The sequence below is a fragment of the Pinus tabuliformis genome, chromosome 4_2 (assembly GCF_031772625.1).
Source record: "Pinus tabuliformis cultivar Carrire ecotype Pingquan chromosome 4_2, CPIR1, whole genome shotgun sequence".
NCBI lineage: Eukaryota > Viridiplantae > Streptophyta > Pinopsida > Pinales > Pinaceae > Pinus > Pinus tabuliformis.
In genome coordinates this window covers 307,087,737-307,113,545 of record NC_142304.1, presented here as the reverse complement: position 1 = coordinate 307,113,545, position 25,809 = coordinate 307,087,737, and the positions used below count along the sequence as shown (strand labels likewise).

Sequence of the window (25,809 nt, the reverse complement as noted above, 5' to 3'; positions counted from 1 at the left end):
TAAACAAATTTAAATTTTAAATTTTTTTTTAAACAAATTTTTTTTTTATTAAAAAATAATCATAATAATAATAATAATATATATATATATATATAGATATTATTAAACAATTTTAATTTTTTATTTTGTTTTTATTATAAAATAAAATAAAATAAAAATAAAAAATGGTTAATACCCACGACCGCGCCACCACCAGGCGGTGGGCAGGGCGATGGGCGATTCACGCAGCCCTCCGCCCATGGCCACGCCACCACCGGGCGGCAGGCGGGCCGTTGGGCGATTCTCAGAATCGCCCAACGGCCTGCCCGCCACCAAAATCGCCCAAGGGCCTACCCATTGTCCGGTGGTGGCGCGGCCATGCGCATTAACAATTTAAAACAATAATAAAATAAAATAAAATTGTTTAATGATTTTTTTTTAATAAAAAAAACAAAATTTTGTTTAAAAAACCAAAAATTGTATTTAAAATTTGTTTATTGGTTTGTTTTTAAATAAATAATGAAAATTTATTTATTTTATTTTTTTAACAAAAAAAACAAAAAACAAAAACAAAACAACAAACTTAAAACACATTTTTTTTATAAGTTTAAAATGTTTTTTAAATTTTTTTTTTAATTGGAAAAGACATATATTTTTAAAATTTTCATACTTTCTTTTTCTTTTTTTCTTTTTTTTCTTTTTCTTTTTCTTTTTCTTTCTTTTTTTTTAATAATTTGAGCTTATGTTTGTTTTTTTAGTTTTTTCTAAATGTTTTTAATATTAATTTTACTAGTTTTTAATTTTATTCTTTTTTGGTTAAATTTCTCTTTTTGTTTAATCTAGTTTGTTTTTAAGTTTTTATTGGTTTTTGTTAATGTTTTTTTTAATCTTTCTATTTTTACTTACTTAATATATATATATATATATATATATATATATATATATAGTTTTTTTTTTTTTTTCCAAATTCTTTTATGGTTTATGAAATATTTTTTTTAAACATTTTTTATTTATTTTTTGTCTTTTATATATATATATTTATTTATTTTTTTAAGTAATCAACATTTTAATCTTAATTTCACTAGTTTTTAATTTCTTTTTGTTAATTTTCGATGTTCTTTTTTTTTTAAATCTAGTTTGTTTTTAATTTTCTTTTTTTTTTTAGTTTTTTGTTAATGTTTTTTTAATTTTTCTATTTTTACCTACCTAAATTTATAGGTTTTTTTTTAATGTGTTTTTTTTCTTTTCCCAAATTTTTTTTATGGTTTACATATTTGTTTTTTTTTTCCATTTTTTTTTAAATATGATTTTTTACTATTTATTTGTTTATAATTTGTAATTTTTTTCTAGTTTTTTAATTCTTATCTTTATAGGTTAATTTTGTTTTTTTTTTTTTTTTACATTTTTATGATTGATTTATTTTTATGTTTGATTTTTTTTGTTTTTTATTTTTATTTTATGTTTTGTTTTTAGTATATATTTTTATTTGTGTTTTGTTATTTTATTTTTACTTTTTTTTGTTTTGTGTTTTTTTGTTGTTTTCATTTATTTTTTCCTTTTTTATTATTATTTTTTTTAATTTTAATGTTTTTCGGGGTCATGATAAAATATTTGACACTATTATTTCGAAATGTTGAAATTTTACCCTTAAAATTTTTTTTGTTATCCCAGCGTCAACACTTTTCGTTTTGATGGTGTTTTTTGCACAAAATTTACCATTGAAAAAAAAAATGTTATTCGAACATCAACACTTCGTTTTGAGGGTGTTTTTTGGACAATTTTTGCACAAAAAATTGATTTTCACTGCCATTTTTAAAACATGTTCAAAATTTACCCTACAAAAAAAAGGTGTTATTCTAGCATCAACACTTTTCGTTTTTGGCATTGTTTTTGATGTTTTTTTGGGGTTTTTTTGGCCAAAGTTCCCGTTTTGAGTTTATAGTTCCTGTTTCAAAGTTTACATTGTTACAAGAGTGACTAAAGTTTCAAAGAGGAACTTCTTTCTATCCCACATTACGAGGTTTGTCGTTTTACAATTATTTTCAAGACCAAAATAAGCTTTCCACCCTCCATTACTCCTTTTCTCAATGCTATAATTCTAGTTGAGCTTGTGATGAAAATCAATTCCTATGTACTTGTAAGAAGACACTTCCTCCAAGTTATTATTATCATACATAAAATTAGCGTAAGTGTCCTTCTTGGATTTGACAATCATAACTTTTTTTTTTGTCATTGTTGACAGTCATACCCAAGGTAGGGAAGAAATCCTTAAGAAGTCTAAGTTTCTTATCAAGATCAGAAGGGCACCTTGCGAGAAGAACAATATCGTCTGCATAGAGAAAAAGGATGATGACTATCACAGCTAATATCGTGCTAGCACAGCCTTCTTCCTATAAACAACATTTTAGCTTGTCCATGTAAATGCCAAATAGGGTAGGGGAGAGGAGGCAGCCTTGTTTAACTCCGATATTACACTTAATATCTTTCGACCACCCTCATTTCTCTTTAACTTGGAAATTACATTCTCATATAACCTTATAGTGGCAGCTCTCAACTCAAAAGGAACCTTTAGCGCCTCTAATCTATTCCATAGGTTGTTTCTAGGAACCGTATCGAAAGCCTTTCTAAATTCCACAAAGCAACATAAGAGATTGGATTTATCATTGTAGCATTCCTCCACAATGATCCTAAGCGTAACGAGGTGGTCTGTTGTTGAGTGCTTCCTTCTAAAACCCGCTTGGCCTTTAGCCCTCTTACCTTCACTTTCAAGCCATATGCTCAACTTCTTTTCCAAAATAATACCATATAACTTGGCTAAGAGAGGGTTGATCATAATTGTCCAATAATAAGACGGGTTATTTATATCCCCACTTTTAAAAATAGGGATAATGAGGCTCTGAGTCCATGGTTTAGGGAACCCTTTCTTGGTCGCTTCATTGGAAAGCTTGCGGATGTGGGGGATGAGGAAAGAACCTCCAATTTTTAAGATTTCCACCTGGTAACCTTCAATGTCCTTGTTGGCATTATGATACAAGTGTTGTCCTTGATGGCAACTCACATAGATGACAGATCATAGTGCATTAGGTCAGTGGCAAAGAGTTGATGATCAGTTTACAAAGAATGAAGAAAGAAGAGTATATACGCAGGTTCACTATATACCAAGTCGCGTACATATGCAGGTTATATGCACGTTCACTATGTACCAAGTCGCGTATATACGCAGGTTCGCTATATACCAAGTAGGGTATACACGTAGGTTATACATGTAGGTTCACTATATACAAAGGCACATATACACACAGGATTGCTGCTCAAAAGTCGCGTATGCATATGCATGCACTTTCATGCACGAAAAAGCACGTACATGTGGGAAAGGTTATTTTTGGGTCTGTGGTATTTAGACCTATGGTTTTGGTCCTTACTATTGCGTCCGAAGTGTTGAACCCAGGTATTGGGTCCCTAGCATTGGTTCTCAATGGTTTTGGACCATGGTATTGAATAAGGCCTAAGACTATAAAAGGAGAAGAAGATCATTAGGCAAAGGCATTGAGAAAGTCTTGAATATCTGATGAAGTATGAGATCCAGTATGCAAGTTATGGGTTCATGATGCATTTCTTGATCTAAGCTAAGGATGAATCTCAACGGTTGATGGAGAACAAGATCTAAGGATAGATCGAGATCTAATGGCTTGGAATGAATCATCTCTATATGGTTTGATCATGTTTATTCTAGATCTGTATACTTACGCATGTAATGTTCTGATCTTGGTATAACTTAAGTTTGAAATAGCTGCAACTCATGAATGAATATTTATAGATGTATATGCTGGTTAACTATGATAGAAGCGCGTACATACGCAGGTTAGATATATCTAAGTAGCGTATACCATATGAGCTATGATATTTGAAGTTATAGGTGTTTGTGGTTGTTGATGAATTCTGATGACCATTTACTGGTGTCAGTATTCTGCATATTCAGATTGGTTGATTATGTTTAGCTTCAGTATTGATGGATGACATCTATAATGGATCAGGATCAGAATGACTTATCTTTATGTGATCTGATGAACTAGATCTGGTTGCTAACGTACGTATTATCTTTGTATATGTAATGATCTGGGTATGTCTAAAGTCAGGAAGTGCAACGAAGTTATGAATAAGTAATCAATGACATATATGCTGGTTCGATTTGGTGAAGTTGCGTATACACGCTAGTTTGGCACTTCCAAGTAGCGTATGCACTCTGATGCATGATTTTTGATGATACAGTTGGTTCTGAATATTGTTGCAAAGTTCAGTGTTCTGCTCTGTGTTCTGGTGACTGCATTTTTGTTGACAGGGTTTCAGTGATTCAGTATTGGGTGATTCAGAGATTGATGATGCTAGTGTTGATTGATTGTGTGCTTCAATGATATTAATAGGTCCAATATGAAAATTGGATGAAACATGGCTTTCAAATTATGTTGTTGTGCTTTAGGAGTATCCAGTTTGAAAATTTATGAAACGTGGTACCTGGAGGAAGAAAGAGAAGGTAGTAGCCTTCTGTAGGTCGGCACCTACGTACTAGTACATCAGCTAGTACAAGAGGTAAGGGGGTGGTTGTTCCCTTCCAGTAGCAGCTAGAAAACGAGTAAATGTTGGAGCATTTCAGTAGGCCGGCACCTACGTACTAGTAAATGGATCGGCTAGTACAAGAGCTAAGGGGGTTGTAGCTCCCTTCCAGGAGAAGCTGGAGAACAAGGGAAGGTTGTAGCCTTTTGTAGGTAGCAGCCTATGTAATGGTATAAGATTGCACCAGTACAAAAACATTGTAAAAAGAAGTTTCTTATTAAAAAAAAAAAATTGAGACGACTTGCAGCAGGTGGTTTTCACCCACATTGGGTTTCCACCTTACATCATGGTGTTCATGTGTGCTTCCTATGTGTGATGATCTGTTCTATTTTACTGCTCTTGTTTATTGTTCATATGGTTAATAATGTTCTGATGCACTCATTAAGGATCAACTAACTGAATCATAAGTCTACTGGATATACGCTTGTTGCATAACACACAGTTGCATATACATGCGGTTTGCCTTAACTGAAGTAGCGTATATGAATCTTAATATGGAAATGAAAAAGTTATATTGATTTGATAATACTGATTCACCACCCCCCCCCCCCCACCCTCTCAGTATTATTTCCAACAATTGGTATCAGAGCAGGTCCTTTGGTAGAAGCTTGATCACTTGAAGGAGATCCACAGAACAATGGGAAAGAAGCTTAAGAAGAAAGCGCCTAAGAAGAAGAAGACATCTCAGAAGAACTATGACAGTGGGAGAATAGATTGGGGAATATGTGGAAGAAGCACTTCAGATTCAGAATCACTTCAGAATGAAGATGAACAAGCAAAAGAACTAGCAAGTATGAATTTGTTATACTCTGGTGATAGATTTATCCATCCATTTGAAAGTGATAGCGAAACCATTGAATTTGCTCTTATGGGTGAGCAAGAAAGATATCAAATAGAGGCAGAATTTAAAAGGCTTACAGACAAAATTAGAGATCAACAAGATCTATTGAACAAAAGGGAATGTGCCTTCAAAGAAGAAGCTACCAAACTAAAAGCTCAACTAGAGGAAGGAAATAAGGTAAGGAATTTATTCAAGGATAAGGAAGATCAATGTCAAAAGTTGCAGGATGAAGTGACATCATTAATAAATGAAGTAAATGAAAGGAGCACAACAATCAAGAAACTCATAGATAGATCCAGTTACTATGAAATTCTTGAAGCAACGATCCTCTCGCTAAAAGAAGATCTTGGAGAATCAAAAAGGCAGAATAAAGAACTACTCCAAGCTCTTGAAAAACAAGAAAACGAAGATCTTGAAATAAGACATCAATTGGAAGAAGGAAGAAAAGCTGAAGAAAACATGAAGAAGCAGTATCATGAAAAGGAGCAACATCAGGTTGAGGTAAATATTCTTAAAGATAACTTAGAAGAAAAGGATAAGCTCTTACGATTTCAAGATAGTACTAAGATCTTGGATGATATTCTTAGTAGTCAAAGGTCTCCTGCTATCAAAACGGGTCTTGGTTTTCATGAATCTGTTGAAGGAGAATCTAGTTCACAAAGTAAGACAAGGGACTCTAATGTAAAATCTGAAATGCTCAACAAGGAGATGAGAGGTCAATCCCATCAACAACCAAGGAAAGAAATTCTTCAAAGAAAATCTTTTATTCCTAACTATGGAAATAATAGTCAGTCAATTCCTCAAATGAATAATGTTGAATGTTATGTATGTCATAATCTTGGACATGTTGCAACCAGATGTAGAAGAAGAATGGTTCAAGACTATCACTCAGAAAGATCATCATGTTCCAGGTACCTTAAGGGATATTGATTTGCTTGCAATATGTTTGGTCATAGAGCTGTTGATTGCTATAGAAGGAATATGAAACATGTAAGATGTTATGCATGTAACAAGCTTGGACATACTGCAAAAGAATGCAGGAACAAAGTACGGGCACCATAGCAAAAGGAGAAAACATCATCCCACTTGAAGATATGGAAGAGGAAGGAAGTACAGTCAGAAATATGTGGCACAACACAATATACAGACATAACAGACTCAGAGGGACCTGAAAGTGAAAAATTTCAGTGTCCTAAATCTCATACGCAAGTTTCATAAAGGGAAGTCGCGTATATACGCGAGTTGGTTACTGCACAGTCGCGTATATGTTAGTTTGTGGAAAAGCAGTGGGACAGGCTCAGGAAAAGGGGGCTGATATGATTCAGTCCATTATTTGCTCTATTTCATAATGGTTACAATCTGTTGATGTTGTGTGGAAATGTCTTGATACTTGTAAGATGTTTAGGAATGATTTGATCTTAACTTGTGGATGATGATACTTCTTGCTGACATATGCATGATCAGATCTGATAGTAAGAAAGATGGCACAGGTTCAGGGGGAGCATATGCTTTTAATAATGCATTGTTGGCATTATGGTTAGTAGTCCTTAGTGATGATGCTTATATGGCTAAATGATACATCTTGCTATGATATGGTTATGAGTTGTCCATGACAAAATCTCATATGATTCTTGGGTTTTCATAGTTGGTGTTCTAATCAGATTTGTGAATGCATATATGGTGCTTACATGGTGATCTTCATAAGGATAAGGAGAAGTACAAAGCTTGAATACACTTGATGATGAGTCACTCATATGTTGCTGTCGTCATATGCATAAAGATCATATAATACAATTAACATGCAGGATTCCTATAGTTCTTGGCGCTCATGTGGATGAAGATTGTTGCTGTTGATGATATCAAGAACTCTTGACAATGATCTTGAGCTCAAGATACATAGTGCTGGATACATGAATGTTTACTTAAATTTGCATTGTTGGAGACATGATGATGATAAGTTCTTACCTATATGATGATAGGTTTATACTTACATATGTTGATTGATGCAAATGTTCCCATGTGATGATACTTGGATCATGCAGATCTTGATGTTGATGAGATGGCTATGGTGTTTTTCACATATGATATAATGTAAATGATTATGTATGTCATATGCAGAATTCTCTTCAAAAGGATGAGTTTGTTAACACCCAGGTTGTTCCCTTTGACTCCTGAGGGAATACGGCCGGGGTAACCACTAACGAAGCTTTGGATTACAGGTTCTAGCCTACCTGTAATCAGAGAGGGCTCTCTCTTTTAGTTTTAACTTTGTTTTTTAGGATTTAGGCTAGCTATGAGATAGGATTGTGTCTGAATTTTGGTTGCAGACTGATGTTCAAAGAAGGGCACGCAAATATGAAGGAGAGTTCAATCCAATGGGCATGTGGAGTCCAGAAATAAGTAGGTTCAGATGTCTGTGATAAAGAAAGATTCACTGCAAAGCTAGATGGGTATTCATGATACAAACTTTGATTTTTAGTAAAGAAAACAGTATAAATTACACCAGGAAAGGCAATTAAGAATTCTTTCACAGTGCAATACGAGATGAAGAACAAATCCTACTCAGCAGCAACAAGAATTACTGAATAAAGACTTAACATGTGACTAGAGCAATTGGGAGCATTCAAGAATTCCACAGTTGCAACTAACCTTGAAGAAAACATATTTGGCGGTAAGGATTGAGTTTAGGGTGTCTTTAATGGACAAATCCTGAACTAGTCTTTTACCTTTCTACCAAGATTAAGCATCATACATCACAGACAGATTACAGAAGAAATAAAACATAAGTACAGTTAGAAAACACTTATTGTATCACGCCATAACACGAGAATCTTGCGCTAGTCAGTAATTTCATCACAGCACATCCGAGCCAAACATATCTCCTGGAAACCAACAGCGCCTTTGTATTATCACTTCCGGAGGAATTACAGCCGAGTTCTCTTGAACAAATGAGTAACAACAACCCCCAATAAACTGCGCGGGGGTGCATATATACAAAAATATCACAAAAATATCTTAGTTCTGAGTTATTGCACAATAACTGCTCTTACCAACTTCAAAAGATATTTTACAAAATTGAAAGCTACTTTAATGAATACATAACAGTTGTTTGCTGTTTGTCAGAAGTTTTTGACTTTGAGGGCAACTGGCTCTGCAGGATTGCTTTGCATTGATTCTGAATAATGCGCTCTTTATTTCTCTGTCGTGCTGTAGCTATCTGCACTGTCATCTATATCTGTCAGTGTTGCTTTAGTGGCCAAATTGCTTTGCTGAGTTGGCTCAGTCCACTCTTTTGCAGTCATGATGAATGTATCAATTTTCTGAACATGATGACTTATAATTTGATGTATAAATTTGGTGAAAAATCTGTTTGTTCGCAGCAATGTCTGTATCATGCTGGTCCACCATTCCTGAGTAGGCAACTGATGTCTCAAAATTGTGCCTAAGGTTTCATCTGCCTCAGTATATTTGTAGTAATTAGGAGGCACTTCAAACAGATGTCTAATCTCATTCATGATAAAAAACAAGTTCTCTACTCTGTCATAGAGACTCTGCCCAGATGCAGGCCCTATTTCCTCTGGGGTACTTGATCCTGAAGTGATCTGATTTGTAGCAAATGTATTTACCCTTTTGGCATAATTTTCATGGGATAGCAACCTGCCGGCACTGTTTAGTAGGCTGGGAAGGCCTCTGTTATGCAATGCTGTGAATTTCTCTGTGAACTTGTTCACCTCTGTCTGCATTTCCTGGCACCTTCTATCCAATGTTTGCACCAGATTTCTTAAAGTGAGCACCCTCTTCACCAGTAAGATGGTGTCAGTTCTGTTGGGGATTCCTATTGCTGCCAGCTGAGGGCCTGTGCAGTTGAGGCAGCTGCTCCAAGCTGAATTTGATAAGACGAGGAAACCTGCCCACAATTTTCCAAGTCAACTTCCTTTTCAAGTTTCTTGGCTTCTTTTAGTAGTATTTCCTCTTTAGTACTTGCTTCTTCTAATGTGCCCTCTTTCCACCTTAACAGATTTGCATATTTTTCAATATGGGGCAGCCTGACATGATCATAGCTAGCCAACTTATACTTGACCCTTCTAAGGCTAATGAAATGATTGGGATCATAGGGTATCCAGAGGAAACTGGTCTGCAACTCGAGGCACTTTAGGATCTTGTCTGCTTCTTGCCATGCCTCTTCTCTTTTGTTATAAATAAATGGGCCTAGCTGGTTCCTGACTTTGAGTTGTACCTTCTTATTTTTGCTGTGGAAATGGACCATGTCTGCATTTCCAAATTGTCTGAAGTACTCTAAGGCAAAGAGTCTCATAGGGACATATCTTGGTAGCCTATATGGGGCTAACTCACAACCATATATTCTGATTACTGTATGGTGTTGGTAAAAGTACCAATCCCCAATGTTGTAGGCCTTTGAGAGCTGGAGGATTCTTTGCATCTCATCTGTCAATCTTGGAGGAGGGGCACTCAACAGCAAGGACATGGCTGGATGGATAAAAAGGTCTATGAATTCACAGTAGCTGTATGGTGAATAAGATGTATGATGAAAGATTGAAGACCAAAACACTACAGACCTTTGGTTCCCTTGGGCATCAAGCTTTTTGAGAGTAATAGGGAAGCTATCAGGCTGATAGAATAGGAACAAGTGGTAGATGTAAGAAGTATATCTAAAGATCCTTTCCCTCTCTAGATTCATCAATTGCTCATGAATCTTATTGGCAATGTAGGTAGCATAATCATAGTGAACAGCAGGAGGCTTTCAAGGGGAGAAGATGGACAGCATGACCAGAATGGTTTCATCAACATCCTCAGATGTTCTGTATCCCAGGACATAACTGATCATATCCACAAGCATTTTGCCCAACTCATTGAGATATACATTTCCAATGGGAGGATTCCTCACAGTTTCAGAGCCTGGTTCAATGAATAACTGATTGATCTTTACAATTTGGGCACTGGACAACTTGCCTCCTTTCTTTATCAAATCCATCATGGAGAGAGGAGTCAATGGCCTTGTAGTATGAAAGTGTAGCATTTCATTTATGGCCTCAGGGGTGACATGGAACAACACTGAGCCTGAGGAATTGAGGACAGCTCTCTGACAGGGGTCATAGTTGGCACTGCATCTGTGTATCAAATCTGGGAGGACATTGACTTGAGGGAGATTGAAAATGGGCAAATTGGAGTCCCAAATCCCTAGGATATCAGTTCCACTGAGGTGCTTGGCTTTCAGCTCATTGAGTACATGAATATTACATTTGGTGTCCAGTGTGAGTACTTCTGCCATCTGGTAATCTCTGTCAGCCAAGGGCAGCCACTCTAGCTCTCTTTGTGGGGCATTTAGAGGTGTAACATTCAATGTAACTGGAGTTTCCATGGTTTTGGTACTTTGAATTGTAATTTGAACTTGTTTTTGTGGGCACAGTGATACAGAGCAATGAATTTTGCAGTAGCAGGGCAAATTGCAGGGGAAACAGGGTGAATTATGGTGAAAACAAGTTGAAATGCTCCTGAAAAGGTTTAATGAGCAAATGCTGGGACTTAAGAGCTGTTTTCCTCGTGGACTTGTGTAGCAAAGGTTTTAGCTTGCGAATGCGCAAACAGACTGTAAACTTGTGGAAATTCGGCTCAATGCGGACAGTCTGTAGGTGAATTCGGCCTTATAGTTGGAGATAAATGGTGTTCGCCGAGGATTTGCTGGTAATTACAGTGTTTTTCTCTCTTTTCTCACTTGTTTTGGTGAATTACGCAAAAAACCAGGCGCGGAGGGGAGATTTTGATAAATACCTGGTGCAAACGGCCAATTGTGGAATAACAGGTCAATTGAGGGCGCCCATGGTCTTTAAGTCAATTTCTTGCAGGTTGGCGGCGAAGACGACGTGAAATTGCATGCAGGAGACGCAATAGTCTTTTGGTAACAAAACGAGAAAAATATGTTTTTTGGCGAAAATATAGGAATTTTGGCCTTTGGCGCGTTTTTTTTGGACGACGTCACCATGACGTCATCGGGTGGGGTCGGGTACGGAAAGGTGACGTGGCGGCCTGTGAGTGGTCCGCGTGGATGGGAGATGTGGCGGACAACTTGGAGCGATGGCGGGTCGGGCGCTGATGCGGGGTCGACTTGGCATGACGTGGGCATGGCGCGGGCATGACATGCGCAGGCGGTAAACCAAAGCGATAAGTGGTTCCATCGGACCGCTTATAGTACGGGAGCGGTTTTGGTAGGCGACCTCCCGATACAACCTGGAAGCAACGCGTGGCATTGCCCTGACGTCACCCTCTGACATTTTTCAGGTGCTATCGTCCGGACATCAGGGGCGGCCCGATATTGATATGGGCCGTCGGATGGGAGGGCCCAGATCCGACGGGCGACAGGGCGCAAAGGTGATAGGACAATACGGCGGGACCGGTGGCATTATTTTAATAATTTCTTTTGTTTTTCGTGAAATTCGCATTGTAACAAAACTTTGGATAAACGGCAAAAGTGGGTTTTAACAAGGTTTTTGCAAATAGCGCGGGTAAAGCATTGTGAAGGGGTTGTAAGGGGATAAGGGTAGGGTTTAGGTTATTAAAAAAACCAGGAGTTAGTTTAATCCCTGACTTTAAACAAACCATGTACAACAAAACTTTGATTCTGCATGGTTTTCCAATATTTGAACATATGGCTATAATGCCAACAGGGAGGGATATATACATATTCTGGGTTTTATACACAATAGTGACATAGTAATAGGGAAAGGGGAACATAGGGAGTTAAGTATAGATAGAGTTAGTAGTTAGTATTGGATGGAAGATATAGAGAAGAGGAAGCAAAGACTAAGTTTTATAGGAAACAAACTTAGTTAGGAGAGTAGATCAAAATGAAAAGATTTTTACACAGGAAATGTGGCTCTTTATGCAACAAGGATCAATCAATGAGTTTGATTTCTCTCATGAACCAAGGTGTTGTTGGGATGTTAGCAAAGAGTTTGATGGGGAATGATTGGGAAGTTAGACATGCTTCATTTTGTTGCTGCAAAACTGCTGAACAGGGAGATCTGCACTGGCCACCATGTGTTTCCTTTGTTTAGGGCAGTGATATGAAAGAAATCATGCTTCTGCAACCCCATCTACCTACCCATTCTATTGCCTAGCATTTTTTGTTACTTCAAGGAGGGTGCACTTAGACTTGCAAACCCTCATGTGCCTTTTCTTTTCCTTTGGCTTTTCCTTTTGATTTTCTATCTAAGGCTAGCCTTATTACTTCCAAGGCCCCAGATTAAACAGCTGGGAACCTTCATTCTCTACCTAACTACTTATCTGCCAAGATTGAACAGTTTGGACAGATTTAAAAAATTGAAATATGGCATAACCTAGCTTAGATTGTTGGATCACCCATTCAGAAATAGGACAGCATCAACCAACTGTAGATATGTGCTTTCCGAAAAAAATATGAGATCTTTGCATCACCAAAGTAGATCATATTGGCACTTCCCCTGCCAATCATGAAAAATGAAACCTATTGGTATAGGTAGCTAACAGTGGCTCCACTTGGGGTTGGTTTTTCTACTTTGAAAGACCAAGAACAACAGGTCAGACTGCCTTGGCTTTTGACTTCTCATCAAAACTTGAAAGTTTTCTCTTTGGATTTCAAAACTGGAATCTTCCACCATTGTGGAACTTCTGAAATTAAAAGCCCTTTTCTGCTTATTTACAATACTTCTGAAACTGAACTACCTATATGCTGAAAGAAAGTACTATATACAATTGGTTATGTACAGAGGGAAAACCTTGCTATATACATGGAAAGTAATCAAAATAATGCTTCAACATCCGGCCATTTACAGGGCCCTCTTCAGCTTCAGTGCCATCGAAATTTTTCAAGAAATAAGTGTTATTTCCTTGTACTGCTTGAATAACAAAAGCCCCCCTCCAAAGGGAGTCAAATTTGCCATGCTTTCCCTTGTCTTCTCTTCTTGAATCCCATTTAAGCACTTTATCACCAATAAAGAAATCTTCAGCCTTGGTTCTTCTGTCGAAGGCTTTTTTCAGCTTCTCTTGTAGGACTTGAACTCTGCTATACACTTGATCTCTAGTTTGCTGTAAACAAATAATCTGATTGATTCTTCTTTGCATGTCATTTGGTTTAGCTTGACTTTCTTGAAGTAGCTTCATGACAGGGACCCCTAATGATGAAGGGAATTTGGCTTCCATTCCATAAACCAACTCGTATGGGCTGACCCCAATAGATCTTTTGGTGGTTAGCCTGTCTACCCACAAGGCATTTACAAGCTTCTTATGCCAATTTTTCTTATTCTCTTCCAGTATCTTCTTGATGATGTTGATAAGTCTTTTGTTGGATGATACAGCTAAACCATTGCCTTGAGGGTAGTATGCAGTAGAATGGCCCAAAGTAATGTGGAATTTGTGGCAAAAGCTCACCATCTTCTTAGATCTGAAAGCAGCAGCATTGTCTGTTATAATCTTGTCAGGACAACCAAATCTGGAAAGAATATTAGTTTCAAGGAACTGAATGATGGTAGAATCATTTGCTTGTCTACATGGAACAGCCTCAATCCATTTAGTGAAGTAATCTGTGGCTGTTAAGATCCATTTATGTTGGCCTGAAGATGAAGGATGAATTTCCCCAATGAAGTCCAAGCCCCATTGCTGAAAGGGCCTTTCTGTTGCAATAGGCTTTAAGGGAAGTGGTAGCAACTTTCTTTTTCCCTCAAATACTTGACACTTGTGACATGAAGTGGTAAATTTTTTAACATCAGAGAAGAGAGTGGGCCAATAGTAACCTGCCCTTAATATCTTATCCACAGTGGACTTCCAGTACAAATGTCCACCACAATCACCTGCATGGAATTCTTTTATAACATTGTTAGTTTCATCCGTGTTCAAACAATTCAACAGTATACCTTCATGATTTTTCCATAGTAAATTACCATCTATAACACAAAATCTTGAAGCTTTCATTTTTAAAAATCTAGATTTGGTTCTGGACAACCCTGGGGGAGCACACAGGTTTTGCAATATATAACAGATATTTGAATACCACAGGGATTGTTCAAAGGCTACATTGATATTTGGAGTCGCCAGCTCCGGTTCATTGTCCAGTTGGTTAATGTCTAAGGCTTGGAAGTTTGCTTCAGACATCAATTTAGCCAAACCTTGCCCCTTTATCAGTTTTGTAGGTCTTATTTCAATGTCAAATTCTAAAATGTTGGCAATCCATTTTCGTCTTCTGCCCTCTAAGTTTTCTTGAGTCAATATGTCTTTCACAATGGGATTTGGTACATAAGCAATGACATGAGAGTATAGGATGTAAATCCTAAAGTCTTTGATGGCTTTGACCAAAGCATAAGCTTGCTTTTCCATGATATGATATTTCAGAGGTGCATCCCTAAGGGCTCTACTAAAGAAGGCAATGGGTTTTTCATTCCCTTGATCATCTTTCTGCAATAAGACAACAGCAATGGTATGCTGGGAAGCAAAAGAGAAAATGATAAATTCTTTGTCAAATTGAGGGTTTGTTAAGACTGGGGTTTGGGTGAGGACCAATTTAATACCTTCAAAAGCTTGATTTGCTTCTACTGTCCACTTTACTTTTGAATCCTTTTTTAGCATGTTGTTTAGTAATCTGATCAATTCTGCTAAGTTTGGGATGAATCTCCTTAAAAAGTTGATCTTTCCCAAGAAGGCTTGTAATTCTTTGATATTTCTTGGATGGGGCATTTGCAAGATGGCCTGTATTCTGTCTGGGTCAATTCTAATGCCATCCTTTGAAATGAAATGACCCAACAGCTTACCTTCTTCCAAACCAAATAGAGACTTCTTGGGATATAAGGAAATCCCATATTTCCTACATGTTATGAATATTTGTCTCAAGTGTTTTAGATGTTCTTGGTCAGATTTTGAGAAAGGTGTGAGGTCATCTAAGTAAATAACAAGGAAGTCACGAATATCTTTAGCAAAAGCAATATCCATTGCTCTCTGAAATGTAGCTCCTGCATTTTTCAACCCAAAAGGCATTTTGACATACTTGAAAGTTCCCCATGGGGTTGTGAAAGATGTTTTATCTTGATCATCAGGGTGGACTAGGATCTAATTGAAACCTGAAAATCCATCAAGTAATGAGATTCTTGAAGCCCCCACCACTCTTTGGAGAATGTGATCCATTTTTGGTAAGGGATAATTGTCTTTAAGGGATACTTGATTCAAATTCCTTAGATCAACACAAAGCCTAATCTCCCCAGTTTTCTTTCTTGTGGGGACCAAATTTGAAATCCAGTCTGAAAACCTGATTGGTGCTATGATACCAGCTTTAAACATTTTTTGTACCTCTTTCTCAATTGAAGGGAGAAGCATAGGATTGATTCTTCTCAATTTTTGCTTGAATGGCTTTTGATTAGGTTTGAGAGCGATAGTGTGTTGAATAACAGAGGTGTCATAGGATTTCAAATCCTCATAACTCCATGCAAACACATCTCGGAACTCTTTAAAGAGGTCAATGTATTTAGGTTTTTGGTCAGGGGGTAAAGATGCAGACAATTTTATTATCTTGGGTTTTTCAGTATTTCCAATGTTGCATTCTTCAATGGCAGCATTAAGGGGTTGCATTTTTGGTTTTCTAGGAACATCATTTGAGTCAAAAATGTCCTCTAATGGAGTTAGGCCTGTTGGTAGAAAATTGTCTTTTAGCTGTATGACCTCAGCCTCTGCACCAGTTATTTCATCAAAATGCAATTGTTTAAGTTCTTGTATATTTTCCTTGTCAAAGGTTGTTGGACAGAGTATTTGATTTGCTGCTCTGAGTGATATAGCTGTTTGGTCCTGTTCACTCAGTGGTTGTGTGTCCTTCACAGAATCAACATCAATGTTCAGACCTGAAAATTCATGCTGCAAAGTCAAGAAACTGTTTATCTGTGTGTCATCCTCAAACACTTGCCAATCTTTGACATTGTTTGGGATAGAAGGTCTGTGTTTTATCTCGGCTGTAAAACAATGGTTGGGTTCAAAAGGCAATTTGCATGTACTGGCAAATGTAGCTAAACTATGTGCATGAAGGTTGTGGGTCCTAGGTATTTTGGTCATTTGGAATTCAGTGAAAGCTTTGAGTATTTCAATAGTAGCAGACCTGTATGATCTTAGTCTTTTGTCATTGGTGACAAAATTGCCTTTCACTTGTTGAATAATGAGGTCTGAGTCTCCCATGATTGAAACTTTTGTGGCCTGTAAGGATTTTACCAGTTTGAGGCCTAGCAGAACAACCTCATACTCTGCCATATTATTAGTACATCTGAAATTAAGCCTATAGGATCGACCTTGTGCATGATTGATTTGTTTGTTATGAATCCACACTCCAGCTCCTGCCCCTAATTTGTTGACTGATCCATCAAACTCAAGAAACCATAAGATCTCTTGATTTAGGGGATTTTCAACATCTTCTCTATGACTTGCGATTATAAGTTGGAGTTCTTGTCTTTCATCTGGTTTGTCTTCTAGAATTGTCTTATCAATTGATTTCTCAATCTTGATTTCTTGGGAACTTGATTGCTCACTCATATGCAGATCTTGTTCAAGTATGACAGATTTCTTATCACTCATTGGACTTATACCATCATTGAACAGAATGAAGGAATCCATATCAGAATGGACTGCATAAATAGGGAAATTTTGAGGTTTTTCTTCACTGCTCACCATGTATTTCATGAGTGATTCTCTGTATAGCCTCTTTGGCTGGCCAAAGACAGAGATAGTGGCATATGACATGTCCAATTATACGGAACCTTGGAGTTTGGCTCCCCATGATCTTGATAAGAGCATTCCATATTTGGGTGGAATGTCAGCAACTACCACATCCATTAAAATTGTTTTATTTGGGTACTGGACAAGGGACACACATAGATCTTTTATCAAGCCTAAACACTTAACTTGGCTGGAGTCAAATGAAAATAGGTCCTTATATGGTCTTGTGATGTCTAAATTCAATCTTTCCATTACTGACTTAGGCATCAGGTTATGAGAGGCGCCTGAATCAAACATTGCATTGTGTAATATCTTATCATGAACATGCAAGCTGACATAAAAAGGTAGGATTCCAGTAACTGTTGTCTTTCCATCAACCTCTGGACCAAAAAGTAGTTCTGGGGTGTCATCCAACACATTGACATCATCTTTATTATGAGTCAGTTGAAGGGACTTCTTGATTTGTTGTTTGTAAATGTTATGCTTGGCTAGCTCTGAAAGAGGAATGGCTATCTTCAATTTACCAATTTCAGCTTCTAAGTCAAAAGGTTTTTCAGATTGGATCTTGGTGTTCTGGTTAACAACTTTTTCTTTGTTAATTAAGTTTTCTTCTTGACTCTCAATCTGATCTTGAGGCTTGTCCTTTTTACTCATCTTTTGGAAAGTGTTGCTTGGATTGTGCTGTAAAGGAGGTGTAACCATTGGTTGTTGATTTGAGGGAAATGGTTCGGTTACCTCTTCAACTGTTACTTCATTTGTAATTGAATCAGTTTTGTTAATAGGCTCTGTGACAATAGCTTTCTTAGGCTGCAGGCTATCCTTTGTTTTCTCAGGCTGTGTCACATTTATAGTTCTGCTTCTTAATTTGTATTGCTTATGAACTTCAAAAACAGCTGTGTCATAGCCTTGTTTGAAATCAAATGATTCACCTGACTTGGTTTGGAACTGTTTGATGTCTTCATCTTCATGATCTTCTTGACTCAGAAAAACTTGCTGATCATTGTTGAGGCCCATCAAATTGATGTGGGTATCATCTATCTGCTTGTTAGAAGTGGATGCTTCAGCATAGTTTTCTTGGAATGGAGGTCTAATTTCTGGTTCAGGGCTGGCCTTGCCAACATTAGGATTTTGATTTCTTCTAAAATTGGGATTCCTCATAGGATTGTTCTGTGGTGCTTCCCATGATGATTTCCTCTCAACTGATTCTACTCTGTCACCTAACCTATGCATACCAGTGATTATCGCATCTAGTTTCTGATCCCAGCCTGAAGGCTCTTCTTTGAAGGTAGTCTTTCTTTCGATTCTGGTCCTATTTCTCCTCGCTATGAGGTTGGCTTCTACACTCACTGCTATGTCTTGCATTTCAGCTAAAGTTCGGGGAGCTCTTTCTCTTAATTGGTATGCCATATCTGAATCAAACCCATCAGGAAAGGTGTATAGAGCTAGGTCAGGTGGGGGTCTGAGATTTTGGGGAATAGCATTGTAGACATTGTTGAACCGAGCACAATAGTCCAAGACAGTTTCTTGGGGACCTCTTTTGATAGTATTGTATTCAGATAAAATATGAAGTGGATCCTTTTTCTTCTCCCATCTGTTGATAAAGGTTTGATACAGGGCTTCAGGGTCAGCTATGGAGTTTGTTGGGAGTGACCTAAACCATTATCTTACATCTCCTGTTAGGCTTTGCACAAAAATTTTCATTCTAACCCCATCATCATCTATCTCATAATTTTCAAAATAGTCTTGCATTTTCTTAGTATGTTGAAGGGCTGGATAAGAGCCAGTACCATCAAAATATGAAATCTTGCTTTGGTAATCTTGAGGCATAGGCCCTGGATTGGCAGGTAACTGCAGTGGAGCATATCTATTAGCCATGTTTGGTGGGACAATAGGGATAACAGGAACGAATGGGACAAGTGGAGGAAAGGGGATGAGAAGGGTATGTGTAGTTGATGCAAGGTTTGAAAGGATACCTTGTGAAGTGGATGAAGAGCTAGGAGATTGTGGAACGGTGGTATGAGGATGTAGAGAAACTTTAGCAGGGGTTGGAATATTAGTTTGACATCCTGCTTCAGAACTTGAATCTGATAAAGTCCCTTCTGATTTGTGTCTCTTAAGGATTCTTGAAATCAAGTTTGGATTTTGGAACTCAGGTGATGGATCTGGATCAGGGTTAGATCTTGTATAGCGAATTTTTCTTCTTAGGAGCCAGTTTCTGTGATTTTCTTTTTAGGAGAATTTTCTAAGAAGATAGTGATATTTGACAAGGACTGATCAGGTATAGCACAACTGTATGGAACTCAAGACTAAATAAAGATTGACTGAGGCAGCTTTTATATACTCCTGCAAATGCAAAGCAGAGGCAGTTTCTGAGGCTGTCTGGCTGTCACTCAGGCTTTATCTACAGTATTAAGAAGCAGACAGGGGGTTATGAAACTCATTCAGGTCCCCAGTGGAGTCGCCATTTATGTTAACACCCAGGTTGTTCCCTTTGACTCCTGAGGGAATACGGCCGGGGTAACCACTAACCAAGCTTTGGATTACAGGTTCTAGCCTACCTGTAATCAGAGAGGGCTCTCTCTTTCAGTTTTAACTTTGTTTTTTAGGATTTAGGCTAGCTATGAGATAGGATTGTGTCTGAATTTTGGTTGCAGACTGATGTTCAAAGAAGGGCATGCAAATATGAAGGAGAGTTCAATCCATTGGGCATGTGGAGTCCAGAAATAAGTAGGTTCAGATGTCTGTGATAAAGAAAGATTCACTGCAAGGCTAGATGGGTATTCATGATACAAACTTTGATTTTTAGTAAAGAAAACAGTATAAATTACACCAGGAAAGGCAATTAAGAATTCTTTCACAGTGCAATGCGAGATGAAGAACAAATCCTACTCAGCAGCAACAAGAATTACTGAATAAAGACTTAACATGTGACTAGAGAAATTGGGAGCATTCAAGAATTCCACAGTTGCAGCTAACCTTGAAGAAAACATATTTGGCAGTAAGGATTGAGTTTAGGGTGTCTTTAATGGACAAATCCTGAACTAGTCTTTTACCTTTCTACCAAGATTAAGCATCATACATCACAGACAGATTACAGAAGAAATAAAACATAAGTACAGTTAGAAAACACTTATTGTATCACGCCATAACACGAGAATCTTGCGGCAGTCAGTAATTTCAGCACAGCACATCCGAGCCAAACATATCTCCTGGAAACCAACAACTCCTTTGTATTATCAATTCCAGAGGAATTACAGCCGAGTTCTCTTGAACAAATGAGTAACAACAACCCCCAATAAACTGCGCGGGGGTGCATATATACAAAAATATCACAAAAATATCTTAGTTCTGAGTTATTGCACAATAACTGCTCTTACCAACTTCAAAAAATATTTTACAAAATTGAAAGCTACTTTAATGAATACATAACAGCTGTTTGCTGTTTGTCAGAAGTTTTTGACTTTGAGCGCAACTGGCTCTGCAGGATTGCTTTGCATTGATTCTGAATAATGCGCTCTTTATTTCTCTGTCGTGCTGTAGCTATCTACGCTGTCATCTATATCTGTCAGTGTTGCTTTAGTGGCCAAATTGCTTTGTTGAGTTGGCTCAGTCCACTCTTTTGCAGTCATGATGAATGTATCAATTTTCTGAACATGATGACTTATAATTTGATGTATAAATTTGGTGAAAAATCTGTTTGTTCACAGCAATGTTTGTATCATGCTGGTCCACCATTCCTGAGTAGGCAACTGATGTCTCAAAATTGTGCCTAAGGTTTCATCTGCCTCAGTATATTTGTAGTAATTAGGAGGCACTTCAAACAGATGTCTAATCTCATTCATGATAAAAAACAAGTTCTCTACTCTGTCATAGAGACTCTGCCCAGATGCAGGCCATGTTTCCTCTGGGGTACTTGATCCTGCAGTGATCTGATTTGTAGCAAATGTATTTACGCTTTTGGCATAATTTTCATGGGATAGCAACCTGCCGGCACTGTTTAGTAGGCTGGGAAGGCCTCTGTTATGCAATGCTGTGAATTTCTCTGTGAACTTGTTCACCTCTATCTGCATTTCCTGACACCTTCTATCCAATGTTTGCACCAGATTTCTTAAAGTGAGCACCCTCTTCACCAGTAAGATGGTGTCAGTTCTGTTGGGGATTCCTATTGCTGCCAGCTGAGGGCCTGTGCGGTTGAGGCAGCTGCTCCAAGCTGAATTTGATAAGACGAGGAACCTGCCCACAATTTTCCAAGTCAGCTTCCTTTCCAAGTTTCTTGGCTTCTTTTAGTAGTATTTCCTCTTTAGTACTTGCTTCTTCTAATGTGCCCTCTTTCCACCTTACCAATTTCCATATTTTTCAATATGGGGCAGCCTGACATGATCATAGCTAGCCAACTTATACTTGACCCTTCTAAGGCTAATGAAATGATTGGGATCATAGGGTATCCAGAGGAAACTGGTCTGCAACTCGAGGCACTTTAGGATCTTGTCTGCTCCTTGCCATGCCTCTTCTCTTTTGTTATAAATAAATGGGCCTAGCTGGTTCCTGACTTTGAGTTGTACCTTCTTATTTTTGCTGTGGAAATGGACCATGTCTGCATTTCCAAATTGTCTGAAGTACTCTAAGGCAAAGAGTCTCATAGGGACATATCTTGGTAGCCTATATGGGGCTAACTCACAACCATATATTCTAATTACTGTATGGTGTTGGTAAAAGTACCAATCCCCAATGCTGTAGGCCTTTGACAGCTTGAGGATTCTTTGCATCTCATCTGTCAATCTTGGAGGAGGGGCACTCAACAGCAAGGACATGGCTGGATGGATAAAAAGGTCTATGAATTCACAGTAGCTGTATGGTGAATAAGATGTATGATGAAAGATTGAAGACCAAAACACTACAGACCTTTGGTTCCCTTGGGCATCAAGCTTTTTGAGAGTAATAGGGAAGCTATCAGGCTGATAGAATAGGAATAAGTGGTAGATGTAAGAAGTATATCTAAAGATCCTTTCCCTCTCTAGATTCATCAATTGCTCATGAATCTTATTGGCAATGTAGGCAGCATAATCATAGTGAACAGCAGGAGGCTTTCCAGGGGAGAAGATGGACAACATGGCCAGAATGGTTTCATCAACATCCTCAGATGTTCTGTATCCCAGGACATAACTGATCATATCCACAAGCATTTTGCCCAACTCATTGAGATATACATTTCCAATGGGAGGAGTCCTCACAGTTTCAGAGCCTGGTTCAATGAATAACTGATTGATCTTTACAATTTGGGCACTGGACAGCTTGCCTCCTTTCTTTATCAAATCCATCATGGAGAGAGGAGTCAATGGCCTTGTAGTATGAAAGTGTAGCATTTCATTTATGGCCTCAGGGGTGACATGGAACAAAACTGAGCCTGAGGAATTGAGGACAGCTCTCTAACAGGGGTCATAGTTGGCACTGCATCTGTGTATCAAATCTGGGAGGATATTGACTTGAGGGAGATTGAAAATGGGCAAATTGGAGTCCCAAATCCCTAGGATATCAGTTCCACTGAGGTGCTTGGCTTTCAGCTCATTGAGTACATGAATATTATATTTGGTGTCCAGTGTGAGTACTTCTGCCATCTGGTAATCTCTGTCAGCCAAGGGCAGCCACTCTAGCTCTCTTTGTGGGGCATTTAGAGGTGTAACATTCAATGTAACTAGAGTTTCCATGGTTTTGGTACTTTGAATTGTAATTTGAACTTGTTTTTGTGGGCACAGTGATACAGAGCAATGAATTTTGTAGTAGCAGGGCAAATTGCAGGGGAAACAGGGTGAATTATGGTGAAAACAAGTTGAAATGCTCCTGAAAAGGTTTAATGAGCAAATGCTGGGACTTAAGAGCTGTTTTCCTGGTGGACTTGTGTAGCAGAGGTTTTAGTTTGCGAATGCGCAAACAGACTGTAAATTTGTGGAAATTCGGCTCAATGCGGACAGTCTGTAGGTGAATTCGGCCTTATAGTTGGAGATAAATGGTGGTCACCGAGGATTTGCTGGTAATTACAGTGTTTTTCTCTCTTTTCTCGCTTGTTTTGGTGAATTATGCAAAAAACCAGGCGCGGAGGGGAGATTTTGATAAATACCTGGTGCAGACGGCCAATGGTGGAATAACAGGTGAATTGAGGGCGCCCACGGTCTTTAAGTCAATTTCTTGCAGGTTGGCGGCGAGGACGACGTGAAATTGCATGCAGGAGATGCAACAGTCTTTTGGTAACAAAACGAGAAAAATATGATTTTTGGCGAAAATATAGGAATTTTGGCCTTTGGCGCGTTTTTTTGGATGACGTCAGCATGACGTCATCGGGTGGGGTCGGGTACGGAAAGGTGACGTGGCGGCCTGTGAGTGGTCCGCGTGGATGGGGGACGTGGCGGACAACTTGGAGCGATGGCGGGTCGGGCGCTGATGCGGGGTCGACTTGGCATGACGTGGGCATGGCGCGGGCATGACGTGGGCAGGCGGTAAACCAAAGCGGTAAGTGGTTCCATCGGACCGCTTATAGTACGGGAGCGGTTTTGGCAGGTGACCTCCCGATACAACCTGGAAGCGACGCGTGGCATTGCCCTGACGTCACCCTCTGACATTTTTTAGGTGCTATCGTCCGGACATCAGGGGCGGCCCGATATTGATATGGGCCGTCGGATGGGAGGGCCCAGATCCGACGGGCAAAGGTGATAGGACAATACGGCGGGATCTGGCGGCATTATTTTAATAATTTCTTTTGTTTTTCGTGAAATGCGCATTGTAACAAAACTTTGGATAGGCGGCAAAAGTGGGTTTTAACAAGGTTTTTGCAAATAGCGCGGGTAAAGCATTGTGAAGGGGTTGTAAGGGGATAAGGGTAGGGTTTAGGTTATTAAACCAACCAGGAGTTAGTTTAATCCCTGACTTTAAACAAACCATATACAACAAAACTTTGATTCTGCATGGTTTTCCAATATTTGAACATATGGCTATAATGCCAACGGGGAGGGATATATACATATTCTAGGTTTTATACACAATAGTGACATAGTAATAGCGAAAGGGAAACATAGGGAGTTAAGTATAGATAGAGTTAGTAGTTAGTATTGGATGGAAGATATAGAGAAGAGGAAGCAAAGACTAAGTTTTATAGGAAACAAACTTAGTTATGAGAGTAGATCAAAATGAAAAGATTTTTACACAGGAAATGTGGCTCTTTATGCAACAAGGATCAATCAATGAGTTTGATTTCTCTCATGAACCAAGCTATTGTTGGGATGTTAGCAAAGAGTTTGATGGGGAATGATTGGGAAGTTAGACATGCTTCATTTTGTTGCTGCAAAACTGCTGAACAGGGAGATCTGCACTGGCCACCATGTGTTTCCTTTGCTTAGGGCAGTGATATGAAAGAAATCATGCTTCTGCAACCCCATCTACCTACCCATTCTATTGCCTATCATTTTTGTTACTTCAAGGAGGGTGCACTTAGACTTGCAAACCCTCATGTGCCTTTTCTTTTCCTTTGGCTTTTCCTTTTGATTTTCTATCTAAGGCTAGCCTTATTACTTCCAAGGCCCTAGATTAAACAGTTGGGAACCTTCATTCTCTACCTAACTACTTATCTGCCAAGATTGAACAGTTTGGACAGATTTCTTTCTCTAGTCTACAACAAAAAATTGAAATATGGCATAACCCAGCTTAGACTGTTGGATCACCCATTCAGAAATAGGACAGCATCAACCAACTGTAGATATGTGCTTTCCAAAAAAAATATGAGATCTTTGCATCACCAAAGTAGATCATATTGGCACTTCCCCTGCCAATCATGAAAAATGAAACCTATTGGTATAGGTAGCTAACAGTGGCTCCACTTGGGGATGGTTTTTCGACTTTGAAAGACCAAGAACAGCAGGTCAGACTGCCTTGGATTTTGACTTCTCATCAAAACTTGAAAGTTTTCTCTTTGGATTTCAAAACTGGAATCTTCCACCATTGTGGAACTTCTGAAATTAAAAGCCCTTTTCTGCTTATTTACAATACTTCTGAAACTGAACTACCTATATGCTGAAAGAAAGTACTATATACAACTGGTTATGTACAGAGGGAAAACCTTGCTATATACATGGAAAGTAATCAAAATAATGCTTCAACATCCGGCCATTTACAGGGCCCTCTTCAGCTTCAGTGCCATCGAAATTTTTCAAGAAATAAGTGTTATTTCCTTGTACTGCTTGAATAACAAAAGGCCCCCTCCAAAGGGAGTCAAATTTGCCATGCTTTCCCTTGTCTTCTCTTCTTGAATCCCATTTAAGCACTTTATCACCAATAAAGAAATCTTCAGCCTTGGTTCTTCTGTCGAAGGCTTTTTTCAGCTTCTCTTGTAGGACTTGAACTCTGCTATACACTTGATCTCTAGTTTGTTGTAAACAAATAATCTGATTGATTCTTCTTTGCATGTCATTTGGTTCAGCTTGACTTTCTTGAAGTAGCTTCATGACAGGGACCCCTAATGATGAAGGGAATTTGGCTTCCATTCCATAAACCAACTCGTATGGGCTGACCCCAATAGATCTTTTGGTGGTTAGCCTATCTGCCCACAAGGCATTTACAAGCTTCTTATGCCAATTTTTCTTATTCTCTTCCAGTAT

At 38.4% G+C, this 25,809-nt stretch overlaps 1 pseudogene; it reads left to right on the top strand.

Annotated features, from left to right (window-relative positions):
- Positions 1–211: 211 nt before the first annotated feature.
- Positions 212–25,809, top strand: part of LOC149169204 (uncharacterized) — a 55,123-nt pseudogene continuing 29,525 nt past the window's right edge.